This window comes from Pleurodeles waltl, unplaced genomic scaffold, assembly GCF_031143425.1.
Source record: "Pleurodeles waltl isolate 20211129_DDA unplaced genomic scaffold, aPleWal1.hap1.20221129 scaffold_91, whole genome shotgun sequence".
Lineage (NCBI taxonomy): Eukaryota > Metazoa > Chordata > Amphibia > Caudata > Salamandridae > Pleurodeles > Pleurodeles waltl.
This window is the reverse complement of record NW_027150403.1, coordinates 1226821-1251324: the sequence shown is the minus strand read 5'-3', so window position 1 is coordinate 1251324 and position 24504 is coordinate 1226821. Positions and strand designations below refer to the sequence as shown.

Genomic DNA, 24504 nt, shown 5'->3' with positions numbered 1-24504 from the left:
CCCCTCGACCAACGAGCCTGGGCACAGAAATGCAACGGCTCCGACCCTGCTCGGAGGGTTGGTGACAGAGAGTGGGAGACTACATCCCAAAGCAAGAAACTGCACATGGTGCTCTCTTCTGCAGTACGACTAGAGTCATTTGCATGGTCTTCTTCGAACATGACATAAAAAGCCTCTATCCTTTAGACATTTTGGCCCAGATTTACAAGAAAATGACTAAGAGCGACGCTGTGCCAAATTTGCAAGCCCCACGCGCCGTCATTTTCAAAATGCAGGAAAGCGCCGTATTTAGTAGAATACAGCGCACCCCTGTGCTTCCCCCTGCGCTAGCTCTAAATTAGCTGCTGAGCGCCAACGCAGCCGTTCTTGCACCATGGTACAAGGATGACTGCGTTGAGGGGGAAATTGATTTTGTGCAGGAAGGGACACCTTCCTGCCCAAAAAAAAAATCTTCAATGGTGATTTGCTCTTACTTCTATGTGTGCTGCAGAATGCATCACACATAGAAAGAGCAAAAACAAGGAGAAATTAAAACATTTCTCCTCAGTGCGCCACTCTAACGACACCCCTGGGATGGAGTTGGATTTTGGCGCAGACGCAGATTTACGCCAACTCCTAAATCTGGAGCAGCATCAAAATGCTATGGTGTTGCTGTGGCACACTCCCAACAACACCCATTGCACGCCCCTTCCAGGGAACGCGCTGCGTGCTAAGGGGCCGTATTTACAAGGTGGTGTTAAGCCACAAAAAGTGGCTGAACGCCATCTTGTAAATACCGCGCAGTGCATAGTGCCACCGGGGCGTCAATAAAAGTGATGCTCCGGTGGCGATAGGGCCTTGTAAGTCTGGCACTTTATTTGCTCAAGGTGTGTGTTCTTGGTGAGGGCAGGAAAGCTATTTTCGCTCTCGTACCTTCCTTCCTTGGCTGGCTTGAATGCTGTAGGCTCAGGCTTCATTGCAAAGGTCAAACAGTGAGCAACTGACTGCCGTAAGCTGGCGCAACTCCTCTTGGTGAGCTGTGACAGATGCCCCAGGAGCGTAGTACCTCACGATGGTGAGGGATAGACACAGTCTCTTTTATCTCAGCTTGCCTGTCAGGTGAGGCAGGAAATGCAAATACTGTGAAAAAGCCCAGCGACTCGAATCAGGGACCTTTCGCATGTGAGGTGCGCATGATAACCACTACACTACACAAGCAGACACACTTGCCGGCTTGCTTCATGTGGCTATGCATTGTACTGGAACCACCACACTATGGAAACAGACACACCTGCTTGCTTTATGTGGCTATGCATTGGACTGGGATGCAAGGATGAGGGCCAATGTTCATGACGCTCAAAGCTGAGCCTTCCGGAACACGATCTCTTCCCTTGGAAGAAAGGAACTGGGATCACTTTCATTCCAAGAGGTGATTTCAGAACTGGACCCGAAATTACCATGGAGAAGCACTGTGCATTTAATGTTCCTACGAGCACTGCTGCTCCAGCACAGAAAAGCAGTTGCAAAGAAATCTCGCATACCTTGATGATGCTGAACCGTCTCGACGCCAGTATAAAGCATGTATTGCATTGCAACATGACATCTTACAAGAGTGAAAAGCAGAAATACTCCTGTTTAAAACACAGACTGAACCTATAAAGGTAGGGGTTTGTCTGGGATTTGAACCGAGGTCCTCTCACACCCGAAGCGAGAATCATACCCCTATACCAACTAGACTGCCGCTGCATAGTCATTTGAAACATCTTCTGAAGCGTCTTTCAGAAAAGCAGGGCCATTTGGAGGCTCTCTCTCTCTAAGCGTGCCATAGCAATTGATGTTTTCTGTCAAGGATTTTTTGTTTGTCTCTAGCAAGGCAAGAGGTAGTCAAAATGCCCTGTGCCAGTGAGCTGAACTAGGGGACTGATGTGAAAAGCAGACCCTTTCTGGTAGTTGTAACCCGCTGCAAGTCATGGACCCTTGCACCTTAGACTTCCCAACCAGAAGCACTGAAGGGCCTGCTAGCTCTTGAGCCAGAGGAGCATGCCTCTTGGATTCAAGCACACTTGCTCGATCAGCGCTCGATCAGGCTTGATCAGGCAAGATTTATATTAATGGCTCATAGGCCTGAAACACTCACCTGGGAGACGCAGGGTGGCTGATTTCCCGGAATGGCCCTTGATGGGGAAATCACCTCCTTTCCCCCGCCTCATTTCAGAATTGTGTGCTAGTCGCAAGACAGTGTTCAGGGGTTCATGGGTACTGCCTACTCCCAGCTGCCTCTCTGTCTTCTTCATGTAAATTGCAAGTCACGAGGAGGCACCATTGCCAATATGCTCCGCCCACTTAACCAAGAAACCTAGTTTGAGCTTGTCTGCCTGTGTTGTTGCAGGGGCAGTGTCTTCTTTGCCCAAAAGGTGGCAGGAGAGCCTCACTTCAAACGATAGAATCAACTGCTTAAGTAGAAACCAGCTTGGTAGTTACTGTCATAAAGTGCAGCTCTAACAGAAGGTGTGCCTGAGACTCCCCTTCCAGTAATACACAGAATTTTGATTGAGGGCCCAGCCGATGGGTTGGTGGATTTCTCCTCACATGCCACAGCAGCTTCCAAAGATAGTGGTGTGAGGAGCTGGCTCTGCAAGCAGAGCAAGATTTAAGGGAAGAAAATACACCTGTCAGAAGTGGGATTTGAACCCACGCCTCCATGAAGAGACCAGAAGGCTCAGCTTCACTGAAGATCAAGCTCTCTTGAGTCTGGTGCCTTAGACCACTCGGCCATCCTGACAGCCAAAACAGTGTGCAGGTCGGACTCTTCAGTCTGCACTTGTTGATTTTGCCGCTTGCAATGTTCCTATCAAAGTCACAGCTTTAAAGGCCCCACAATATAACATGGCCAAGAAAAAAAAAAAAAAACAGAACAAGAAACAATGCACATGCACGACCACCGAGGGATGCAGATAACTTTTTAGCGTCCTGCAATAGTAAAGCACGTTTTACACAGGTCACAAGTTTTTAAAGGTCATTTCTGTCTAAGTGTGCATTGAGAGAGACTGAGGTTTTAGGGAGCAAACACAAAAGCTGCTGCTGCCAAGTGTTGCTGCCCGGTCTCAAACCGGGGACTTTTCGCATGTGAGGCGAACGTGATAACCACTACACTACAGATACAAGCTTGCTGATTTGACTGAAGGAGCACAGTTCCCCTCATATGTTTGCCCGATTTCCTCTATACTTTATCAGCAGTTGCTCGGAATGCGAGGGGTAAGTGTGAAATTTGCAGCGGTGTCGGCCAGCATGCATACACTCAGACGTCCTGAAAAATCCCACAGCTGCGGGCAGAGACAGACAAATATCTGATGCCTAAATGCCAGGAAGGAGAGCCTGTGAAATCATCACACAGGGCGCACTGAGAGCAAGCAGGAAGGAAGCCAAGGCATTGTAATCCATTTTTCGCCTGAGGCAAAAAATATGTTTTGCGCAACAATGCTTCGAGTGGAATGAGAAATGTTGAGGGGTTGAGTATTTTGAGCAGGATTTGATTGTTTTCCGCTAAAATGGGCTCGTCCGGGATTTGAACCCGGGACCTCTCGCACCCTAAGCGAGAATCATACCCCTAGACCAACGAGCCTGGGCACAGGAATGCAACGGCTCCGACCCTGCTCGGAGGATTGGTGACAGAGAGTGGGAGACTACATCCCAAAGCAAGAAACTGCACATGGTGCTCTCTTCTGCAGTGCGACTAGAGTCATTTGCATGGTCGTCATCGAACATGACATAAAAAGCCTCTATCCTTTAGACATTTTGGCCCAGATTTACAAGAAAATGACTAAGCGCGACGCTGTGCCAAATTTGCAAGCCCCACGTGCCGTCATTTTCAAAATGCAGGAAAGCGCCGTATTTAGTAGAATACAGCGCACCCCTGTGCTTCCCCCTGCGCCAGCTCTAAATTAGCTGCTGAGCGCCAACGCAGCCGTTCTTGCACCATGGTACAAGGATGACTGCGTTGAGGGGGAAATTGTTTTTGTGCAGGAAGGGACACCTTCCTGCCCAAAAAAAAAATCTTCAATGGTGATTTGCTCTTACTTCTATGTGTGCTGCAGAATGCATCACACATAGAAAGAGCAAAAACAAGGAGAAATGAAAACATTTCTCCTCAGTGCGCCACTCTAACGACACCCCTGGGATGGCGTTGGATTTTGGCGCTGACGCAGATTTACGCCAACTCCTAAATCTGGAGCAGCATCAAAATGCTATGGTGTTGCTGTGGCACACTCCCAACAACACCCATTGCACGCCCCTTCCAGGGAACGCGCTGCGTGCTAAGGGGCCGTATTTACAAGGTGGTGTTAAGCCACAAAAAGTGGCTGAACGCCATCTTGTAAATACCGCGCAGTGCATAGTGCCACCGGGGCGTCACTAAAAGTGATGCTCCGGTGGCGATAGGGCCTTGTAAGTCTGGCACTTTATTTGCTCAAGGTGTGTGTTCTTGGTGAGGGCAGGAAAGCTATTTTCGCTCTCGTACCTTCCTTCCTTGGCTGGCTTGAATGCTGTAGGCTCAGGCTTCATTGCAAAGGTCAAACAGTGAGCAACTGACTGCCGTAAGCTGGCGCAACTCCTCTTGGTGAGCTGTGACAGATGCCCCAGGAGCGTAGTACCTCACGATGGTGAGGGATAGACACAGTCTCTTTTATCTCAGCTTGCCTGTCAGGTGAGGCAGGAAATGCAAATACTGTGAAAAAGCCCAGCGACTCGAACCAGGGACCTTTCGCATGTGAGGTGCGCATGATAACCACTACACTACACAAGCAGACACACTTGGCGGCTTGCTTCATGTGGCTATGCATTGTACTGGAACCACCACACTATGGAAACAGACACACCTGCTTGCTTTATGTGGCTATGCATTGGACTGGGATGCAAGGATGAGGGCCAATGTTCATGACGCTCAAAGCTGAGCCTTCCGGAACACGATCTCTTCCCTTGGAAGAAAGGAACTGGGATCACTTTCATTCCAAGAGGTGATTTCAGAACTGGACCCGAAATTACCATGGAGAAGCACTGTGCATTTAATGTTCCTACGAGCACTGCTGCTCCAGCACAGAAAAGCAGTTGCAAAGAAATCTTGCATACCTTCATGATGCTGAACCGTCTTGACGCCAGTATAAAGCATGTATTGCATTGCAACATGACATCTTACAAGAGTGAAAAGCAGAAATACTCCTGTTTAAAACACAGACTGAACCTATAAAGGTAGGGGTTTGTCTGGGATTTGAACCGAGGTCCTCTCACCCGAAGCGAGAATCATACCCCTATACCAACTAGACTGCCGCTGCATAGTCATTTGAAACATCTTCTGAAGCGTCTTTCAGAAAAGCAGGGCCATTTGGAGGCTCTCTCTCTCTAAGCGTGCCATAGCAATTGATGTTTTCTGTCAAGGATTTTTTGTTTGTCTCTAGCAAGGCAAGAGGTAGTCAAAATGCCCTGTGCCAGTGAGCTGAACTAGGGGACTGATGTGAAAAGCAGACCCTTTCTGGTAGTTGTAACCCGCTGCTAGTCATGGACCCTTGCACCTTAGACTTCCCAACCAGAAGCACTGAAGGGCCTGCTAGCTCTTGAGCCAGAGGAGCATGCCTCTTGGATTCAAGCACACTTGCTCGATCAGCGCTCGATCAGGCGAGATTTATATTAGTGGCTCATAGGCCTGAAACACTCACCTGGGAGACGCAGGGTGGCTGATTTCCCGGAATGGCCCTTGATGGGGAAATCACCTCCTTTCCCCCGCCTCATTTCAGAATTGTGTGCTAGTCGCAAGACAGTGTTCAGGGGTTCATGGGTACTGCCTACTCCCAGCTGCCTCTCTGTCTTCTTCATGTAAATTGCAAGTCACGAGGAGGCACCATTGGCAATATGCTCCACCCACTTAACCAAGAAACCTAGTTTGAGCTTGTCTGCCTGTGTTGTTGCAGGGGCAGTGTCTTCTTTGCCCAAAAGGTGGCAGGAGAGCCTCACTTCAAACGATAGAATCAACTGCTTAAGTAGAAACCGGCATGGTAGTTACTGTCATAAAGTGCAGCTCTAACAGAAGGTGTGCCTGAGACGCCCCTTCCAGTAATACACAGAATTTTGATTGAGGGCCCAGCCGATGGGTTGGTGGATTTCTCCTCACATGCCACAGCAGCTTCCAAAGATAGTGGTGTGAGGAGCTGGCTCTGCAAGCAGAGCAAGATTTAAGGGAAGAAAATACACCTGTCAGAAGTGGGATTTGAACCCACGCCTCCATGAAGACACCAGAAGGCTCAGCTTCACTGAAGATCAAGCTCTCTTGAGTCTGGCGCCTTAGACCACTCGGCCATCCTGACAGCCAAAACAGTGTGCAGGTCGGACTCTTCAGTCTGCACTTGTTGATTTTGCCGCTTGCAATGTTCCTATCAAAGTCACAGCTTTAAAGGCCCCACAATATAACATGGCCAAGAAAAAAAAAAAAAAACAGAACAAGAAACAATGCACATGCACGACCACCGAAGGATGCAGATAACTTTTTAGCGTCCTGCAATAGTAAAGCACGTTTTACACAGGTCACAAGTTTTTAAAGGTCATTTCTGTCTAAGTGTGCATTGAGAGAGACTGAGGTTTTAGGGAGCAAACACAAAAGCTGCTGCTGCCAAGTGTTTCTGCCCGGTCTCAAACCGGGGACTTTTCGCGTGTGAGGCGAACGTGATAACCACTACACTACAGAAACAAGCTTGCTGATTTGACTGAAGGAGCACAGTTCCCCTCATATGTTTGCACGATTTCCTCTATACTTTATCAGCAGTTGCTCGGAATGCGAGGGGTAAGTGTGAAAATTGCAGCGGTGTCGGCCAGCATGCATACACTCAGACGTCCTGAAAAATCCCACAGCTGCGGGCAGAGACAGACAAATATCTGATGCCTAAATGCCAGGAAGGAGAGCCTGTGAAATCATCACACAGGGCGCACTGAGAGCAAGCAGGAAGGAAGCCAAGGCATTGTAATCCATTTTTCGCCTGAGGCAAAAAATATGTTTTGCGCAACAATGCTTCGAGTGGAATGAGAAATGTTGAGGGGTTGTGTATTTTGAGCAGAATTTGATTGTTTTCCGCTAAAATGGGCTCGTCCGGGACTTGAACCCGGGACCTCTCGCACCCTAAGCGAGAATCATACCCCTAGACCAACGAGCCTGGGCACAGAAATGCAACGGCTCCAACCCTGCTCGGAGGGTTGGTGACAGAGAGTGGGAGACTACATCCCAAAGCAAGAAACTGCACATGGTGCTCTCTTCTGCAGTACGACTAGAGTCATTTGCATGGTCTTCATCGAACATGACATAAAAAGCCTCTATCCTTTAGACATTTTGGCCCAGATTTACAAGAAAATGACTAAGCGCGATGCTGTGCTAAATTTGCAAGCCCCACGCGCCGTCATTTTCAAAATGCAGGAAAGCGCCGTATTTAGTAGAATACAGCGCACCCCTGTGCTTCCCCCTGCGCCAGCTCTAAATTAGCTGCTGAGCGCCAACGCAGCCGTTCTTGCACCATGGTACAAGGATGACTGCGTTGAGGGGGAAATTGTTTTTGTGCAGGAAGGGACACCTTCCTGCCCAAAAAAAAAATCTTCAATGGTGATTTGCTCTTACTTCTATGTGTGCTGCAGAATGCATCACACATAGAAAGAGCAAAAACAAGGAGAAATTAAAACATTTCTCCTCAGTGCGCCACTCTAACGACACCCCTGGGATGGCGTTGGATTTTGGCGCTGACGCAGATTTACGCCAACTCCTAAATCTGGAGCAGCATCAAAATGCTATGGTGTTGCTGTGGCACACTCCCAACAACACCCATTGCACGCCCCTTCCAGGGAACGCGCTGGGTGCTAAGGGGCCGTATTTACAAGGTGGTGTTAAGCCACAAAAAGTGGCTGAACGCCATCTTGTAAATACCGCGCAGTGCATAGTGCCACCGGGGCGTCACTAAAAGTGATGCTCCGGTGGCGATAGGGCCTTGTAAGTCTGGCACTTTATTTGCTCAAGGTGTGTGTTCTTGGTGAGGGCAGGAAAGCTATTTTCGCTCTCGTACCTTCCTTCCTTGGCTGGCTTGAATGCTGTAGGCTCAGGCTTCATTGCAAAGGTCAAACAGTGAGCAACTGACTGCCGTAAGCTGGCGCAACTCCTCTTGGTGAGCTGTGACAGATGCCCCAGGAGCGTAGTACCTCACGATGGTGAGGGATAGACACAGTCTCTTTTATCTCAGCTTGCCTGTCAGGTGAGGCAGGAAATGCAAATACTGTGAAAAAGCCCAGCGACTCGAACCAGGAACCTTTCGCATGTGAGGTGCGCATGATAACCACTACACTACACAAGCAGACACACTTGCCGGCTTGCTTCATGTGGCTATGCATTGTACTGGAACCACCACACTATGGAAACAGACACACCTGCTTGCTTTATGTGGCTATGCATTGGACTGGGATGCAAGGATGAGGGCCAATGTTCATGACGCTCAAAGCTGAGCCTTCCGGAACACGATCTCTTCCCTTGGAAGAAAGGAACTGGGATCACTTTCATTCCAAGAGGTGATTTCAGAACTGGACCCGAAATTACCATGGAGAAGCACTGTGCATTTAATGTTCCTACGAGCACTGCTGCTCCAGCACAGAAAAGCAGTTGCAAAGAAATCTCGCATACCTTCATGATGCTGAACCGTCTCGACGCCAGTATAAAGCATGTATTGCATTGCAACATGACATCTTACAAGAGTGAAAAGTAGAAATACTCCTGTTTAAAACACAGACTGAACCTATAAAGGTAGGGGTTTGTCTGGGATTTGAACCGAGGTCCTCTCACACGCGAAGCGAGAATCATACCCCTATACCAACTAGACTGCCGCTGCATAGTCATTTGAAACATCTTCTGAAGCGTCTTTCAGAAAAGCAGGGCCATTTGGAGGCTCTCTCTCTCTAAGCGTGCCATAGCAATTGATGTTTTCTGTCAAGGATTTTTTGTTTGTCTCTAGCAAGGCAAGAGGTAGTCAAAATGCCCTGTGCCAGTGAGCTGAACTAGGGCACTGATGTGAAAAGCAGACCCTTTCTGGTAGTTGTAACCCGCTGCAAGTCATGGACCCTTGCACCTTAGACTTCCCAACCAGAAGCACTGAAGGGCCTGCTAGCTCTTGAGCCAGAGGAGCATGCTTCTTGGATTCAAGCACACTTGCTCGATCAGCGCTCGATCAGGCGAGATTTATATTAGTGGCTCATAGGCCTGAAACACTCACCTGGGAGACGCAGGGTGGCTGATTTCCCGGAATGGCCCTTGATGGGGAAATCACCTCCTTTCCCCCGCCTCATTTCAGAATTGTGTGCTAGTCGCAAGACAGTGTTCAGGGGTTCATGGGTACTGCCTTCTCCCAGCTGCCTCTCTGTCTTCTTCATGTAAATTGCAAGTCACGAGGAGGCACCATTGGCAATATGCTCCACCCACTTAACCAAGAAACCTAGTTTGAGCTTGTCTGCCTGTGTTGTTGCAGGGGCAGTGTCTTCTTTGCCCAAAAGGTGGCAGGAGAGCCTCACTTCAAACGATAGAATCAACTGCTTAAGTAGAAACCAGCATGGTAGTTACTTTCATAAAGTGCAGCTCTAACAGAAGGTGTGCCTGAGACGCCCCTTCCAGTAATACACAGAATTTTGATTGAGGGCCCAGCTGATGGGTTGGTGGATTTCTCCTCACATGCCACAGCAGCTTCCAAAGATAGTGGTGTGAGGAGCTGGCTCTGCAAGCAGAGCAAGATTTAAGGGAAGAAAATACACCTGTCAGAAGTGGGATTTGAACCCACGCCTCCATGAAGAGACCAGAAGGCTCAGCTTCACTGAAGATCAAGCTCTCTTGAGTCTGGCGCCTTAGACCACTCGGCCATCCTGACAGCCAAAACTGTGTGCAGGTCGGACTCTTCAGTCTGCACTTGTTGATTTTGCCGCTTGCAATGTTCCTATCAAAGTCACAGCTTTAAAGGCCCCACAATATAACATGGCCAAGAAAAAAAAAAAAAAACAGAACAAGAAACAATGCACATGCACGACCACCGAGGGATGCAGATAACTTTTTAGCGTCCTGCAATAGTAAAGCACGTTTTACACAGGTCACAAGTTTTTAAAGGTCATTTCTGTCTAAGTGTGCATTGAGAGAGACTGAGGTTTTAGGGAGCAAACACAAAAGCTGCTGCTGCCAAGTGTTTCTGCCCGGTCTCAAACCGGGGACTTTTCGCGTGTGAGGCGAACGTGATAACCACTACACTACAGAAACAAGCTTGCTGATTTGACTGAAGGAGCACAGTTCCCCTCATATGTTTGCACGATTTCCTCTATACTTTATCAGCAGTTGCTCGGAATGCGAGGGGTAAGTGTGAAAATTGCAGCGGTGTCGGCCAGCATGCATACACTCAGACGTCCTGAAAAATCCCACAGCTGCGGGCAGAGACAGACAAATATCTGATGCCTAAATGCCAGGAAGGAGAGCCTGTGAAATCATCACACAGGGCGCACTGAGAGCAAGCAGGAAGGAAGCCAAGGCATTGTAATCCATTTTTCGCCTGAGGCAAAAAATATGTTTTGCGCAACAATGCTTCGAGTGGAATGAGAAATGTTGAGGGGTTGTGTATTTTGAGCAGGATTTGATTGTTTTCCGCTAAAATGGGCTCGTACGGGATTTGAACCCGGGACATCTTGCACCCTAAGCGAGAATCATACCCCTAGACCAACGAGCCTGGGCACAGAAATGCAACGGCTCCGACCCTGCTCGGAGGGTTGGTGACAGAGAGTGGGAGACTACATCCCAAAGCAAGAAACTGCACATGGTGCTCTCTTCTGCAGTACGACTAGAGTCATTTGCATGGTCTTCATCGAACATGACATAAAAAGCCTCTATCCTTTAGACATTTTGGCCCAGATTTACAAGAAAATGACTAAGCGCGACGCTGTGCCAAATTTGCAAGCCCCACGCGCCGTCATTTTCAAAATGCAGGAAAGCGCCGTATTTAGTAGAATACAGCGCACCCCTGTGCTTCCCCCTGCGCCAGCTCTAAATTAGCTGCTGAGCGCCAACGCAGCCGTTCTTGCACCATGGTACAAGGATGACTGCGTTGAGGGGGAAATTGTTTTTGTGCAGGAAGGGACACCTTCCTGCCCAAAAAAAAAAATCTTCAATGGTGATTTGCTCTTACTTCTATGTGTGCTGCAGAATGCATCACACATAGAAAGAGCAAAAACAAGGAGAAATTAAAACATTTCTCCTCAGTGCGCCACTCTAACGACACCCCTGGGATGGCGTTGGATTTTGGCGCTGACGCAGATTTACGCCAACTCCTAAATCTGGAGCAGCATCAAAATGCTATGGTGTTGCTGTGGCACACTCCCAACAACACCCATTGCACGCCCCTTCCAGGGAACGCGCTGCGTGCTAAGGGGCCGTATTTACAAGGTGGTGTTAAGCCACAAAAAGTGGCTGAACGCCATCTTGTAAATACCGCGCAGTGCATAGTGCCACCGGGGCGTCAATAAAAGTGATGCTCCGGTGGCGATAGGGCCTTGTAAGTCTGGCACTTTATTTGCTCAAGGTGTGTGTTCTTGGTGAGGGCAGGAAAGCTATTTTCGCTCTCGTACCTTCCTTCCTTGGCTGGCTTGAATGCTGTAGGCTCAGACTTCATTGCAAAGGTCAAACAGTGAGCAACTGACTGCCGTAAGCTGGCGCAACTCCTCTTGGTGAGCTGTGACAGATGCCCCAGGAGCGTAGTACCTCACGATGGTGAGGGATAGACACAGTCTCTTTTATCTCAGCTTGCCTGTCAGGTGAGGCAGGAAATGCAAATACTGTGAAAAAGCCCAGCGACTCGAATCAGGGACCTTTCGCATGTGAGGTGCGCATGATAACCACTACACCACACAAGCAGACATACTTGCCGGCTTGCTTCATGTGGCTATGCATTGTACTGGAACCACCACACTATGGAAACAGACACACCTGCTTGCTTTATGTGGCTATGCATTGGACTGGGATGCAAGGATGAGGGCCAATGTTCATGACGCTCAAAGCTGAGCCTTCCGGAACACGATCTCTTCCCTTGGAAGAAAGGAACTGGGATCACTTTCATTCCAAGAGGTGATTTCAGAACTGGACCCGAAATTACCATGGAGAAGCACTGTGCATTTAATGTTCCTACGAGCACTGCTGCTCCAGCACAGAAAAGCAGTTGCAAAGAAATCTCGCATACCTTGATGATGCTGAACCGTCTCGATGCCAGTATAAAGCATGTATTGCATTGCAACATGACATCTTACAAGAGTGAAAAGCAGAAATATTCCTGTTTAAAACACAGACTGAACCTATAAAGGTAGGGGTTTGTCTGGGATTTGAACCGAGGTCCTCTCACACCCGAAGCGAGAATCATACCCCTATACCAACTAGACTGCCGCTGCATAGTCATTTGAAACATCTTCTGAAGCGTCTTTCAGAAAAGCAGGGCCATTTGGAGGCTCTCTCTCTCTAAGCGTGCCATAGCAATTGATGTTTTCTGTCAAGGATTTTTTGTTTGTCTCTAGCAAGGCAAGAGGTAGTCAAAATGCCCTGTGCCAGTGAGCTGAACTAGGGGACTGATGTGAAAAGCAGACCCTTTCTGGTAGTTGTAACCCGCTGCAAGTCATGGACCCTTGCACCTTAGACTTCCCAACCAGAAGCACTGAAGGGCCTGCTAGCTCTTGAGCCAGAGGAGCATGCCTCTTGGATTCAAGCACACTTGCTCGATCAGCACTCGATCAGGCTTGATCAGGCGAGATTTATATTAATGGCTCATAGGCCTGAAACACTCACCTGGGAGACGCAGGGTGGCTGATTTCCCGGAATGGCCCTTGATGGGGAAATCACCTCCTTTCCCCCGCCTCATTTCAGAATTGTGTGCTAGTCGCAAGACAGTGTTCAGGGGTTCATGGGTACTGCCTACTCCCAGCTGCCTCTCTGTCTTCTTCATGTAAATTGCAAGTCACGAGGAGGCACCATTGCCAATATGCTCCGCCCACTTAACCAAGAAACCTAGTTTGAGCTTGTCTGCCTGTGTTGTTGCAGGGGCAGTGTCTTCTTTGCCCAAAAGGTGGCAGGAGAGCCTCACTTCAAACGATAGAATCAACTGCTTAAGTAGAAACCAGCATGGTAGTTACTGTCATAAAGTGCAGCTCTAACAGAAGGTGTGCCTGAGACGCCCCTTCCAGTAATACACAGAATTTTGATTGAGGGCCCAGCCGATGGGTTGGTGGATTTCTCCTCACATGCCACAGCAGCTTCCAAAGATAGTGGTGTGAGGAGCTGGCTCTGCAAGCAGAGCAAGATTTAAGGGAAGAAAATACACCTGTCAGAAGTGGGATTTGAACCCACGCCTCCATGAAGAGACCAGAAGGCTCAGCTTCACTGAAGATCAAGCTCTCTTGAGTCTGGCGCCTTAGACCACTCGGCCATCCTGACAGCCAAAACAGTGTGCAGGTCGGACTCTTCAGTCTGCACTTGTTGATTTTGCCGCTTGCAATGTTCCTATCAAAGTCACAGCTTTAAAGGCCCCACAATATAACATGGCCAAGAAAAAAAAAAAAAAAACAGAACAAGATACAATGCACATGCACGACCACCGAGGGATGCAGATAACTTTTTAGCGTCCTGCAATAGTAAAGCACGTTTTACACAGGTCACAAGTTTTTAAAGGTCATTTCTGTCTAAGTGTGCATTGAGAGAGACTGAGGTTTTAGGGAGCAAACACAAAAGCTGCTGCTGCCAAGTGTTTCTGCCCGGTCTCAAACCGGGGACTTTTCGCGTGTGAGGCGAACGTGATAACCACTACACTACAGAAACAAGCTTGCTGATTTGACTGAAGGAGCACAGTTCCCCTCATATGTTTGCACGATTTCCTCTATACTTTATCAGCAGTTGCTCGGAATGCGAGGGGTAAGTGTGAAAATTGCAGCGGTGTCGGCCAGCATGCATACACTCAGACGTCCTGAAAAATCCCACAGCTGCGGGCAGAGACAGACAAATATCTGATGCCTACATGCCAGGAAGGAGAGCCTGTGAAATCATCACACAGGGCGCACTGAGAGCAAGCAGGAAGGAAGCCAAGGCATTGTAATCCATTTTTCGCCTGAGGCAAAAAATATGTTTTGCGCAACAATGCTTCGAGTGGAATGAGAAATGTTGAGGGGTTGTGTATTTTGAGCAGGATTTGATTGTTTTCCGCTAAAATGGGCTCGTCCGGGATTTGAACCCGGGACCTCTCGCACCCTAAGCGAGAATCATACCCCTAGACCAACGAGCCTGGGCACAGGAATGCAACGGCTCCGACCCTGCTCGGAGGATTGGTGACAGAGAGTGGGAGACTACATCCCAAAGCAAGAAACTGCACATGGTGCTCTCTTCTGCAGTACGACTAGAGTCATTTGCATGGTCTTCATCGAACATGACATAAAAAGCCTCTATCCTTTAGACATTTTGGCCCAGATTTACAAGAAAATGACTAAGCGCGACGCTGTGCCAAATTTGCAAGCCCCACGCGCCGTCATTTTCAAAATGCAGGAAAGCGCCGTATTTAGTAGAATACAGCGCACCCCTGTGCTTCCCCCTGCGCCAGCTCTAAATTAGCTGCTGAGCGCCAACGCAGCCGTTCTTGCACCATGGTACAAGGATGACTGCGTTGAGGGGGAAATTGTTTTTGTGCAGGAAGGGACACCTTCCTGCCCAAAAAAAAAATCTTCAATGGTGATTTGCTCTTACTTCTATGTGTGCTGCAGAATGCATCACACATAGAAAGAGCAAAAATAAGGAGAAATTAAAACATTTCTCCTCAGTGCGCCACTCTAACGACACCCCTGGGATGGCGTTGGATTTTGGCGCTGACGCAGATTTACACCAACTCCTAAATCTGGAGCAGCATCAAAATGCTATGGTGTTGCTGTGGCACACTCCCAACAACACCCATTGCACGCCCCTTCCAGGGAACGCGCTGCGTGCTAAGGGGCCGTATTTACAAGGTGGTGTTAAGCCACAAAAAGTGGCTGAACGCCATCTTGTAAATACCGCGCAGTGCATAGTGCCACCGGGGCGTCAATAAAAGTGATGCTCCGGTGGCGATAGGGCCTTGTAAGTCTGGCACTTTATTTGCTCAAGGTGTGTGTTCTTGGTGAGGGCAGGAAAGCTATTTTCGCTCTCGTACCTTCCTTCCTTGGCTGGCTTGAATGCTGTAGGCTCAGACTTCATTGCAAAGGTCAAACAGTGAGCAACTGACTGCCGTAAGCTGGCGCAACTCCTCTTGGTGAGCTGTGACAGATGCCCCAGGAGCGTAGTACCTCACGATGGTGAGGGATAGACACAGTCTCTTTTATCTCAGCTTGCCTGTCAGGTGAGGCAGGAAATGCAAATACTGTGAAAAAGCCCAGCGACTCGAACCAGGAACCTTTCGCATGTGAGGTGCGCATGATAACCACTACACCACACAAGCAGACACACTTGCCGGCTTGCTTCATGTGGCTATGCATTGTACTGGAACCACCACACTATGGAAACAGACACACCTGCTTGCTTTATGTGGCTATGCATTGGACTGGGATGCAAGGATGAGGGCCAATGTTCATGACGCTCAAAGCTGAGCCTTCCGGAACACGATCTCTTCCCTTGGAAGAAAGGAACTGGGATCACTTTCATTCCAAGAGGTGATTTCAGAACTGGACCCGAAATTACCATGGAGAAGCACTGTGCATTTAATGTTCCTACGAGCACTGCTGCTCCAGCACAGAAAAGCAGTTGCAAAGAAATCTCGCATACCTTGATGATGCTGAACCGTCTCGATGCCAGTATAAAGCATGTATTGCATTGCAACATGACATCTTACAAGAGTGAAAAGCAGAAATATTCCTGTTTAAAACACAGACTGAACCTATAAAGGTAGGGGTTTGTCTGGGATTTGAACCGAGGTCCTCTCACACCCGAAGCGAGAATCATACCCCTATACCAACTAGACTGCCGCTGCATAGTCATTTGAAACATCTTCTGAAGCGTCTTTCAGAAAAGCAGGGCCATTTGGAGGCTCTCTCTCTCTAAGCGTGCCATAGCAATTGATGTTTTCTGTCAAGGATTTTTTGTTTGTCTCTAGCAAGGCAAGAGGTAGTCAAAATGCCCTGTGCCAGTGAGCTGAACTAGGGGACTGATGTGAAAAGCAGACCCTTTCTGGTAGTTGTAACCCGCTGCAAGTCATGGACCCTTGCACCTTAGACTTCCCAACCAGAAGCACTGAAGGGCCTGCTAGCTCTTGAGCCAGAGGAGCATGCCTCTTGGATCCAAGCACACTTGCTCGATCAGCGCTCGATCAGGCTTGATCAGGCGAGATTTATATTAATGGCTCATAGGCCTGAAACACTCACCTGGGAGACGCAGGGTGGCTGATTTCCCGGAATGGCCCTTGATGGGGAAATCACCTCCTTTCCCCCGCCTCATTTCAGAATTGTGTGCTAGTCGCAAGACAGTGTTCAGGGGTTCATGGGTACTGCCTACTCCCAGCTGCCTCTCTGTCTTCTTCATGTAAATTGCAAGTCACGAGGAGGCACCATTGCCAATATGCTCCGCCCACTTAACCAAGAAACCTAGTTTGAGCTTGTCTGCCTGTGTTGTTGCAGGGGCAGTGTCTTCTTTGCCCAAAAGGTGGCAGGAGAGCCTCACTTCAAACGATAGAATCAACTGCTTAAGTAGAAACCAGCATGGTAGTTACTGTCATAAAGTGCAGCTCTAACAGAAGGTGTGCCTGAGACGCCCCTTCCAGTAATACACAGAATTTTGATTGAGGGCCCAGCCGATGGGTTGGTGGATTTCTCCTCACATGCCACAGCAGCTTCCAAAGATAGTGGTGTGAGGAGCTGGCTCTGCAAGCAGAGCAAGATTTAAGGGAAGAAAATACACCTGTCAGAAGTGGGATTTGAACCCACGCCTCCATGAAGAGACCAGAAGGCTCAGCTTCACTGAAGATCAAGCTCTCTTGAGTCTGGCGCCTTAGACCACTCGGCCATCCTGACAGCCAAAACAGTGTGCAGGTCGGACTCTTCAGTCTGCACTTGTTGATTTTGCCGCTTGCAATGTTCCTATCAAAGTCACAGCTTTAAAGGCCCCACAATATAACATGGCCAAGAAAAAAAAAAAAAAACAGAACAAGATACAATGCACATGCACGACCACCGAGGGATGCAGATAACTTTTTAGCGTCCTGCAATAGTAAAGCACGTTTTACACAGGTCACAAGTTTTTAAAGGTCATTTCTGTCTAAGTGTGCATTGAGAGAGACTGAGGTTTTAGGGAGCAAACACAAAAGCTGCTGCTGCCAAGTGTTTCTGCCCGGTCTCAAACCGGGGACTTTTCGCGTGTGAGGCAAACGTGATAACCACTACACTACAGAAACAAGCTTGCTCATTTGACTGAAGGAGCACAGTTCCCCTCATATGTTTGCACGATTTCCTCTATACTTTATCAGCAGTTGCTCGGAATGCGAGGGGTAAGTGTGAAAATTGCAGCGGTGTCGGCCAGCATGCATACACTCAGACGTCCTGAAAAATCCCACAGCTGCGGGCAGAGACAGACAAATATCTGATGCCTACATGCCAGGAAGGAGAGCCTGTGAAATCATCACACAGGGCGCACTGAGAGCAAGCAGGAAGGAAGCCAAGGCATTGTAATCCATTTTTCGCCTGAGGCAAAAAATATGTTTTGCGCAACAATGCTTCGAGTGGAATGAGAAATGTTGAGGGGTTGTGTATTTTGAGCAGGATTTGATTGTTTTCCGCTAAAATGGGCTCGTCCGGGATTTGAACCCGGGACCTCTCGCACCCTAAGCGAGAATCATACCCCTAGACCAACGAGCCTGGACACAGAAATGCAACGGCTCCGACCCTGCTCGGAGGGTTGGTGACAGAGAGTGGGAGACTACATCCCAAAGCAAGAAACTGCACATTGTGCTCTCTTCTGCAGTACGACTAGTCATTTGCATGGTCTTCATCGAACATGACATAAAAAGCCTCTATCCTTTAGACATTTTGGCCCAGATTTACAAGAAAATGACTAAGCGCGACGCTGTGCCAAATTTGCAAGCCCCACGCGCCGTCATTTTCAAAATGCAGGAAAGCGCCGTATTTAGTAGAATACAGCGCACCCCTGTGCTTCCCCCTGCGCCAGCTCTAAATTAGCTGCTGAGCGCCAACGCAGCCGTTCTTGCACCATGGTACAAGGATGACTGCGTTGAGGGGGAAATTGTTTTTGTGCAGGAAGGGACACCTTCCTGCCCAAAAAAAAAATCTTCAATGGTGATTTGCTCTTACTTCTATGTGTGCTGCAGAATGCATCACACATAGAAAGAGCAAAAACAAGGAGAAATTAAAACATTTCTCCTCAGTGCGCCACTCTAACGACACCCCTGGGATGGCGTTGGATTTTGGCGCTGACGCAGATTTACACCAACTCCTAAATCTGGAGCAGCATCAAAATGCTATGGTGTTGCTGTGGCACACTGCCAACAACACCCATTGCACGCCCCTTCCAGGGAACGCGCTTCGTGCTAAGGGGCCGTATTTACAAGGTGGTGTTAAGCCACAAAAAGTGGCTGAACGCCATCTTGTAAATACCGCGCAGTGCATAGTGCCACCGGGGCGTCACTAAAAGTGATGCTCCGGTGGCGATAGGGCCTTGTAAGTCTGGCACTTTATTTGCTCAAGGTGTGTGTTCTTGGTGAGGGCAGGAAAGCTATTTTCGCTCTCGTACCTTCCTTCCTTGGCTGGCTTGAATGCTGTAGGCTCAGGCTTCATAGCAAAGGTCAAACAGTGAGCAACTGACTGCCGTAAGCTGGCGCAAATCCTCTTGGTGAGCTGTGACAGATGCCCCAGGTGTGTAGTACCTCACGATGGTGAGGGATAGACACAGTCTCTTTTATCTCAGCTTGCCTGTCAGGTGAGGCAGGAAATGCAAATACTGTGAAAAAGCCCAGCGACTCGAACCAGGAACCTTTCGCATGTGAGGTGCGCATGATAACCACTACACTACACAAGCAGACACACTTGCCGGCTTGCTTCATGTGGCTATGCATTGTACTGGAACCACCACACTATGGAAACAGACACACCTGCTTGCTTTATGTGGCTATGCATTGGACTGGGATGCAAGGATGAGGGCCAATGTTCATGACGCTCAAAGCTGAGCCTTCCGGAACACGATCTCTTCCCTTGGAAGAAAGGAACTGGGATCACTTTCATTCCAAGAGGTGATTTCAGAACTGGACCCGAAATTACCATGGAGAAGCACTGTGCATTTAATGTTCCTACGAGCACTGCTGCTCCAGCACAGAAAAGCAGTTGCAAAGAAATCTCGCATACCTTCATGATGCTGAACCGTCTCGACGCCAGTATAAAGCATGTATTGCATTGCAACATGACATCTTACAAGAGTGAAAAGCAGAAATACTCCTGTTTAAAACACAGACTGAACCTATAAAGGTAGGGGTTTGTCTGGGATTTGAACAGAGGTCCTCTCACACCCGAAGCGAGAATCATACCCCTATACCAACTAGACTGCCGCTGCATAGTCATTTGAAACATCTTCTGAAGCGTCTTTCAGAAAAGCAGGGCCATTTGGATGCTCTCTCTCTCTAAGCGTGCCATAGCAATTGATGTTTTCTGTCAAGGATTTTTTGTTTGTCTCTAGCAAGGCAAGAGGTAGTCAAAATGCCCTGTGCCAGTGAGCTGAACTAGGGCACTTATGTGAAAAGCAGACCCTTTCTGGTAGTTGTAACCCGCTGCAAGTCATGGACCCTTGCACCATAGACTTCCCAACAAGAAGCACTGAAGGGCCTGCTAGCTCTTGAGCCAGAGGAGCATGCCTCTTGGATTCAAGCACACTTGCTCGATCAGCGCTCGATCAGGCGAGATTTATATTAGTGGCTCATAGGCCTGAAACACTCACCTGGGAGACGCAGGGTGGCTGATTTCCCGGAATGGCCCTTGATGGGGAAATCACCTCCTTTCCCCCGCCTCATTTCAGAATTGTGTGCTAGTCGCAAGACAGTGTTCAGGGGTTCATGGGTACTGCCTACTCCCAGCTGCCTCTCTGTCTTCTTCATGTAAATTGCAAGTCACGAGGAGGCACCATTGCCAATATGCTCCGCCCACTTAACCAAGAAACCTAGTTTGAGCTTGTCTGCCTGTGTTGTTGCAGGGGCAGTGTCTTCTTTGCCCAAAAGGTGGCAGGAGAGCCTCACTTCAAACGATAGAATCAACTGCTTAAGTAGAAACCAGCATGGTAGTTACTGTCATAAAGTGCAGCTCTAACAGAAGGTGTGCCTGAGACGCCCCTTCCAGTAATACACAGAATTTTGATTGAGGGCCCAGCCGATGGGTTGGTGGATTTCTCCTCACATGCCACAGCAGCTTCCAAAGATAGTGGTGTGAGGAGCTGGCTCTGCAAGCAGAGCAAGATTTAAGGGAAGAAAATACACCTGTCAGAAGTGGGATTTGAACCCACGCCTCCATGAAGAGACCAGAAGGCTCAGCTTCACTGAAGATCAAGCTCTCTTGAGTCTGGCGCCTTAGACCACTCGGCCATCCTGACAGCCAAAACAGTGTGCAGGTCGGACTCTTCAGTCTGCACTTGTTGATTTTGCCGCTTGCAATGTTCCTATCAAAGTCACACCTTTAAAGGCCCCACAATATAACATGGCCAAGAAAAAAAAAAAAAAACAGAACAAGAAACAATGCACATGCACCACCACCGAGGGATGCAGATAACTTTTTAGCGTCCTGCAATAGTAAAGCACGTTTTACACAGGTCACAAGTTTTTAAAGGTCATTTCTGTCTAAGTGTGCATTGAGAGAGACTGAGGTTTTAGGGAGCAAACACAAAAGCTGCTGCTGCCAAGTGTTTCTGCCCGGTCTCAAACCGGGGACTTTTCGCTTGTGAGGCAAACGTGATAACCACTACACTACAGAAACAAGCTTGTTGATTTGACTGAAGGAGCACAGTTCCCCTCATATGTTTGCACGATTTCCTCTATACTTTATCAGCAGTTGCTCGGAATGCGAGGGGTAAGTGTGAAAATTGCAGCGGTGTCGGCCAGCATGCATACACTCAGACGTCCTGAAAAATCCCACAGCTGCGGGCAGAGACAGACAAATATCTGATGCCTAAATGCCAGGAAGGAGAGCCTGTGAAATCATCACACAGGGCGCACTGAGAGCAAGCAGGAAGGAAGCCAAGGCATTGTAATCCATTTTTCGCCTGAGGCAAAAAATATGTTTTGCGCAACAATGCTTCGAGTGGAATGAGAAATGTTGAGGGGTTGTGTATTCTGAGCAGGATTTGATTGTTTTCCGCTAAAATGGGCTCGTCCGGGATTTGAACCCGGGACCTCTCGCACCCTAAGCGAGAATCATACCCCTAGACCAACGAGCCTGGGCACAGAAATGCAACGGCTCCAACCCTGCTCGGAGGGTTGGTGACAGAGAGTGGGAGACTACATCCCAAAGCAAGAAACTGCACATGGTGCTCTCTTCTGCAGTACGACTAGAGTCATTTGCATGGTCTTCATCGAACATGACATAAAAAGCCTCTATCCTTTAGACATTTTGGCCCAGATTTACAAGAAAATGACTAAGCGCGATGCTGTGCCAAATTTGCAAGCCCCACGCGCCGTCATTTTCAAAATGCAGGAAAGCGCCGTATTTAGTAGAATACAGCGCACCCCTGTGCTTCCCCCTGCACCAGCTCTAAATTAGCTGCTGAGCGCCAACGCAGCCGTTCTTGCACCATGGTACAAGGATGACTGCGTTGAGGGGGAAATTGTTTTTGTGCAGGAAGGGACACCTTCCTGCCCAAAAAAAAAATCTTCAATGGTGATTTGCTCTTACTTCTATGTGTGCTGCAGAATGCATCACACATAGAAAGAGCAAAAACAAGGAGAAATTAAAACATTTCTCCTCAGTGCGCCACTCTAACGACACCCCTGGGATGGCGTTGGATTTTGGCGCTGACGCAGATTTACGCCAACTCCTAAATCTGGAGCAGCATCAAAATGCTATGGTGTTGCTGTGGCACACTCCCAACAACACCCATTGCACGCCCCTTCCAGGGAACGCGCTGCGTGCTAAGGGGCCGTATTTACAAGGTGGTGTTAAGCCACAAAAAGTGGCTGAACGCCATCTTGTAAATACCGCGCAGTGCATAGTGCCACCGGGGCGTCACTAAAAGTGATGCTCCGGTGGCGATAGGGCCTTGTAAGTCTGGCACTTTATTTGCTCAAGGTGTGTGTTCTTGGTAAGGGCAGGAAAGCTATTTTCGCTCTCGTACCTTCCTTCCTTGGCTGGCTTGAATGCTGTAGGCTCAGGCTTCATTGCAAAGGTCAAACAGTGAGCAACTGACTGCCGTAAGCTGGCGCAACTCCTCTTGGTGAGCTGTGACAGATGCCCCAGAAGCGTAGTACCTCACGATGGTGAGGGATAGACACAGTCTCTTTTATCTCAGCTTGCCTGTCAGGTGAGGCAGGAAATGCAAATACTGTGAAAAAGCCCAGCGACTCGAACCAGGAACCTTTCGCATGTGAGGTGCGCATGATAACCACTACACTACACAAGCAGACACACTTGCCGGCTTGCTTCATGTGGCTATGCATTGTACTGGAACCACCACACTATGGAAACAGACACACCTGCTTGCTTTATGTGGCTATGCATTGGACTGGGATGCAAGGATGAGGGCCAATGTTCATGACGCTCAAAGCTGAGCCTTCCGGAACACGATCTCTTCCCTTGGAAGAAAGGAACTGGGATCACTTTCATTCCAAGAGGTGATTTCAGAACTGGACCCGAAATTACCATGGAGAAGCACTGTGCATTTAATGTTCCTACGAGCACTGCTGCTCCAGCACAGAAAAGCAGTTGCAAAGAAATCTCGCATACCTTCATGATGCTGAACCGTCTCGACGCCAGTATAAAGCATGTATTGCATTGCAACATGACATCTTACAAGAGTGAAAAGCAGAAATACTCCTGTTTAAAACACAGACTGAACCTATAAAGGTAGGGGTTTGTCTGGGATTTGAACCGAGGTCCTCTCACACCCGAAGCGAGAATCATACCCCTATACCAACTAGACTGCCGCTGCATAGTCATTTGAAACATCTTCTGAAGCGTCTTTCAGAAAAGCAGGGCCATTTGGAGGCTCTCTCTCTCTAAGCGTGCCATAGCAATTGATGTTTTCTGTCAAGGATTTTTTGTTTGTCTCTAGCAAGGCAAGAGGTAGTCAAAATGCCCTGTGCCAGTGAGCTGAACTAGGGCACTGATGTGAAAAGCAGACCCTTTCTGGTAGTTGTAACCCACTGCAAGTCATGGACCCTTGCACCATAGACTTCCCAACCAGAAGCACTGAAGGGCCTGCTAGCTCTTGAGCCAGAGGAGCATGCCTCTTGGATTCAAGCACACTTGCTCGATCAGCGCTCGATCAGGCGAGATTTATATTAGTGGCTCATAGGCCTGAAACACTCACCTGGGAGACGCAGGGTGGCTGATTTCCCGGAATGGCCCTTGATGGGGAAATCACCTCCTTTCCCCCGCCTCATTTCAGAATTGTGTGCTAGTCGCAAGACAGTGTTCAGGGGTTCATGGGTACTGCCTACTCCCAGCTGCCTCTCTGTCTTCTTCATGTAAATTGCAAGTCACGAGGAGGCACCATTGCCAATATGCTCCACCCACTTAACCAAGAAACCTAGTTTGAGCTTGTCTGCCTGTGTTGTTGCAGGGGCAGTGTCTTCTTTGCCCAAAAGGTGGCAGGAGAGCCTCACTTCAAACGATAGAATCAACTGCTTAAGTAGAAACCAGCATGGTAGTTACTGTCATAAAGTGCAGCTCTAACAGAAGGTGTGCCTGAGACGCCCCTTCCAGTAATACACAGAATTTTGATTGAGGGCACAGCCGATGGGTTGGTGGATTTCTCCTCACATGCCACAGCAGCTTCCAAAGATAGTGGTGTGAGGAGCTGGCTCTGCAAGCAGAGCAAGATTTAAGGGAAGAAAATACACCTGTCAGAAGTGGGATTTGAACCCACGCCTCCATGAAGAGACCAGAAGGCTCAGCTTCACTGAAGATCAAGCTCTCTTGAGTCTGGCGCCTTAGACCACTCGGCCATCCTGACAGCCAAAACAATGTGCAGGTCGGACTCTTCAGTCTGCACTTGTTGATTTTGCCGCTTGCAATGTTCCTATCAAAGTCACAGCTTTAAAGGCCCCACAATATAACATGGCCAAGAAAAAAAAAAAAAAACAGAACAAGAAACAATGCACATGCACGACCACCGAGGGATGCAGATAACTTTTTAGCGTCCTGCAATAGTAAAGCACGTTTTACACAGGTCACAAGTTTTTAAAGGTCATTTCTGTCTAAGTGTGCATTGAGAGAGACTGAGGTTTTAGGGAGCAAACA

General features: G+C 48.6%; 13 non-coding genes across 13 annotated transcripts; all 13 read right to left on the bottom strand.

Moving 5' to 3' along the window:
• Positions 1-3529: 3529 nt before the first annotated feature.
• TRNAP-AGG (transfer RNA proline (anticodon AGG)) lies at positions 3530-3601 on the bottom strand. Its single transcript has one exon. It is a non-coding gene; the product is annotated as a tRNA-Pro (tRNA).
• A 3038-nt stretch (positions 3602-6639) lies between these two features.
• On the bottom strand, positions 6640-6712 carry TRNAV-CAC (transfer RNA valine (anticodon CAC)). Its single transcript has one exon. It is a non-coding gene; the product is annotated as a tRNA-Val (tRNA).
• Positions 6713-7100: 388 nt separating this feature from the next.
• Positions 7101-7172, bottom strand: TRNAP-AGG (transfer RNA proline (anticodon AGG)). Its single transcript has one exon. It is a non-coding gene; the product is annotated as a tRNA-Pro (tRNA).
• A 2621-nt stretch (positions 7173-9793) lies between these two features.
• Positions 9794-9905, bottom strand: TRNAL-CAA (transfer RNA leucine (anticodon CAA)). Its single transcript has 2 exons — positions 9868-9905; positions 9794-9839 (listed from the first exon to the last, which is right to left on the bottom strand). It is a non-coding gene; the product is annotated as a tRNA-Leu (tRNA).
• Positions 9906-10212: 307 nt separating this feature from the next.
• TRNAV-CAC (transfer RNA valine (anticodon CAC)) lies at positions 10213-10285 on the bottom strand. Its single transcript has one exon. It is a non-coding gene; the product is annotated as a tRNA-Val (tRNA).
• A 3092-nt stretch (positions 10286-13377) lies between these two features.
• Positions 13378-13489, bottom strand: TRNAL-CAA (transfer RNA leucine (anticodon CAA)). The gene is made up of 2 exons: positions 13452-13489; positions 13378-13423 (listed from the first exon to the last, which is right to left on the bottom strand). It is a non-coding gene; the product is annotated as a tRNA-Leu (tRNA).
• Positions 13490-13797: 308 nt separating this feature from the next.
• Positions 13798-13870, bottom strand: TRNAV-CAC (transfer RNA valine (anticodon CAC)). The gene has a single exon. It is a non-coding gene; the product is annotated as a tRNA-Val (tRNA).
• Positions 13871-14258: 388 nt separating this feature from the next.
• TRNAP-AGG (transfer RNA proline (anticodon AGG)) lies at positions 14259-14330 on the bottom strand. The gene has a single exon. It is a non-coding gene; the product is annotated as a tRNA-Pro (tRNA).
• Positions 14331-16961: 2631 nt separating this feature from the next.
• On the bottom strand, positions 16962-17073 carry TRNAL-CAA (transfer RNA leucine (anticodon CAA)). Its single transcript has 2 exons — positions 17036-17073; positions 16962-17007 (listed from the first exon to the last, which is right to left on the bottom strand). It is a non-coding gene; the product is annotated as a tRNA-Leu (tRNA).
• A 768-nt stretch (positions 17074-17841) lies between these two features.
• Positions 17842-17913, bottom strand: TRNAP-AGG (transfer RNA proline (anticodon AGG)). Its single transcript has one exon. It is a non-coding gene; the product is annotated as a tRNA-Pro (tRNA).
• Positions 17914-20532: 2619 nt separating this feature from the next.
• TRNAL-CAA (transfer RNA leucine (anticodon CAA)) lies at positions 20533-20644 on the bottom strand. Its single transcript has 2 exons — positions 20607-20644; positions 20533-20578 (listed from the first exon to the last, which is right to left on the bottom strand). It is a non-coding gene; the product is annotated as a tRNA-Leu (tRNA).
• A 768-nt stretch (positions 20645-21412) lies between these two features.
• TRNAP-AGG (transfer RNA proline (anticodon AGG)) lies at positions 21413-21484 on the bottom strand. Its single transcript has one exon. It is a non-coding gene; the product is annotated as a tRNA-Pro (tRNA).
• A 2621-nt stretch (positions 21485-24105) lies between these two features.
• On the bottom strand, positions 24106-24217 carry TRNAL-CAA (transfer RNA leucine (anticodon CAA)). Its single transcript has 2 exons — positions 24180-24217; positions 24106-24151 (listed from the first exon to the last, which is right to left on the bottom strand). It is a non-coding gene; the product is annotated as a tRNA-Leu (tRNA).
• Between the last annotated feature and the right edge of the window lie 287 nt (positions 24218-24504).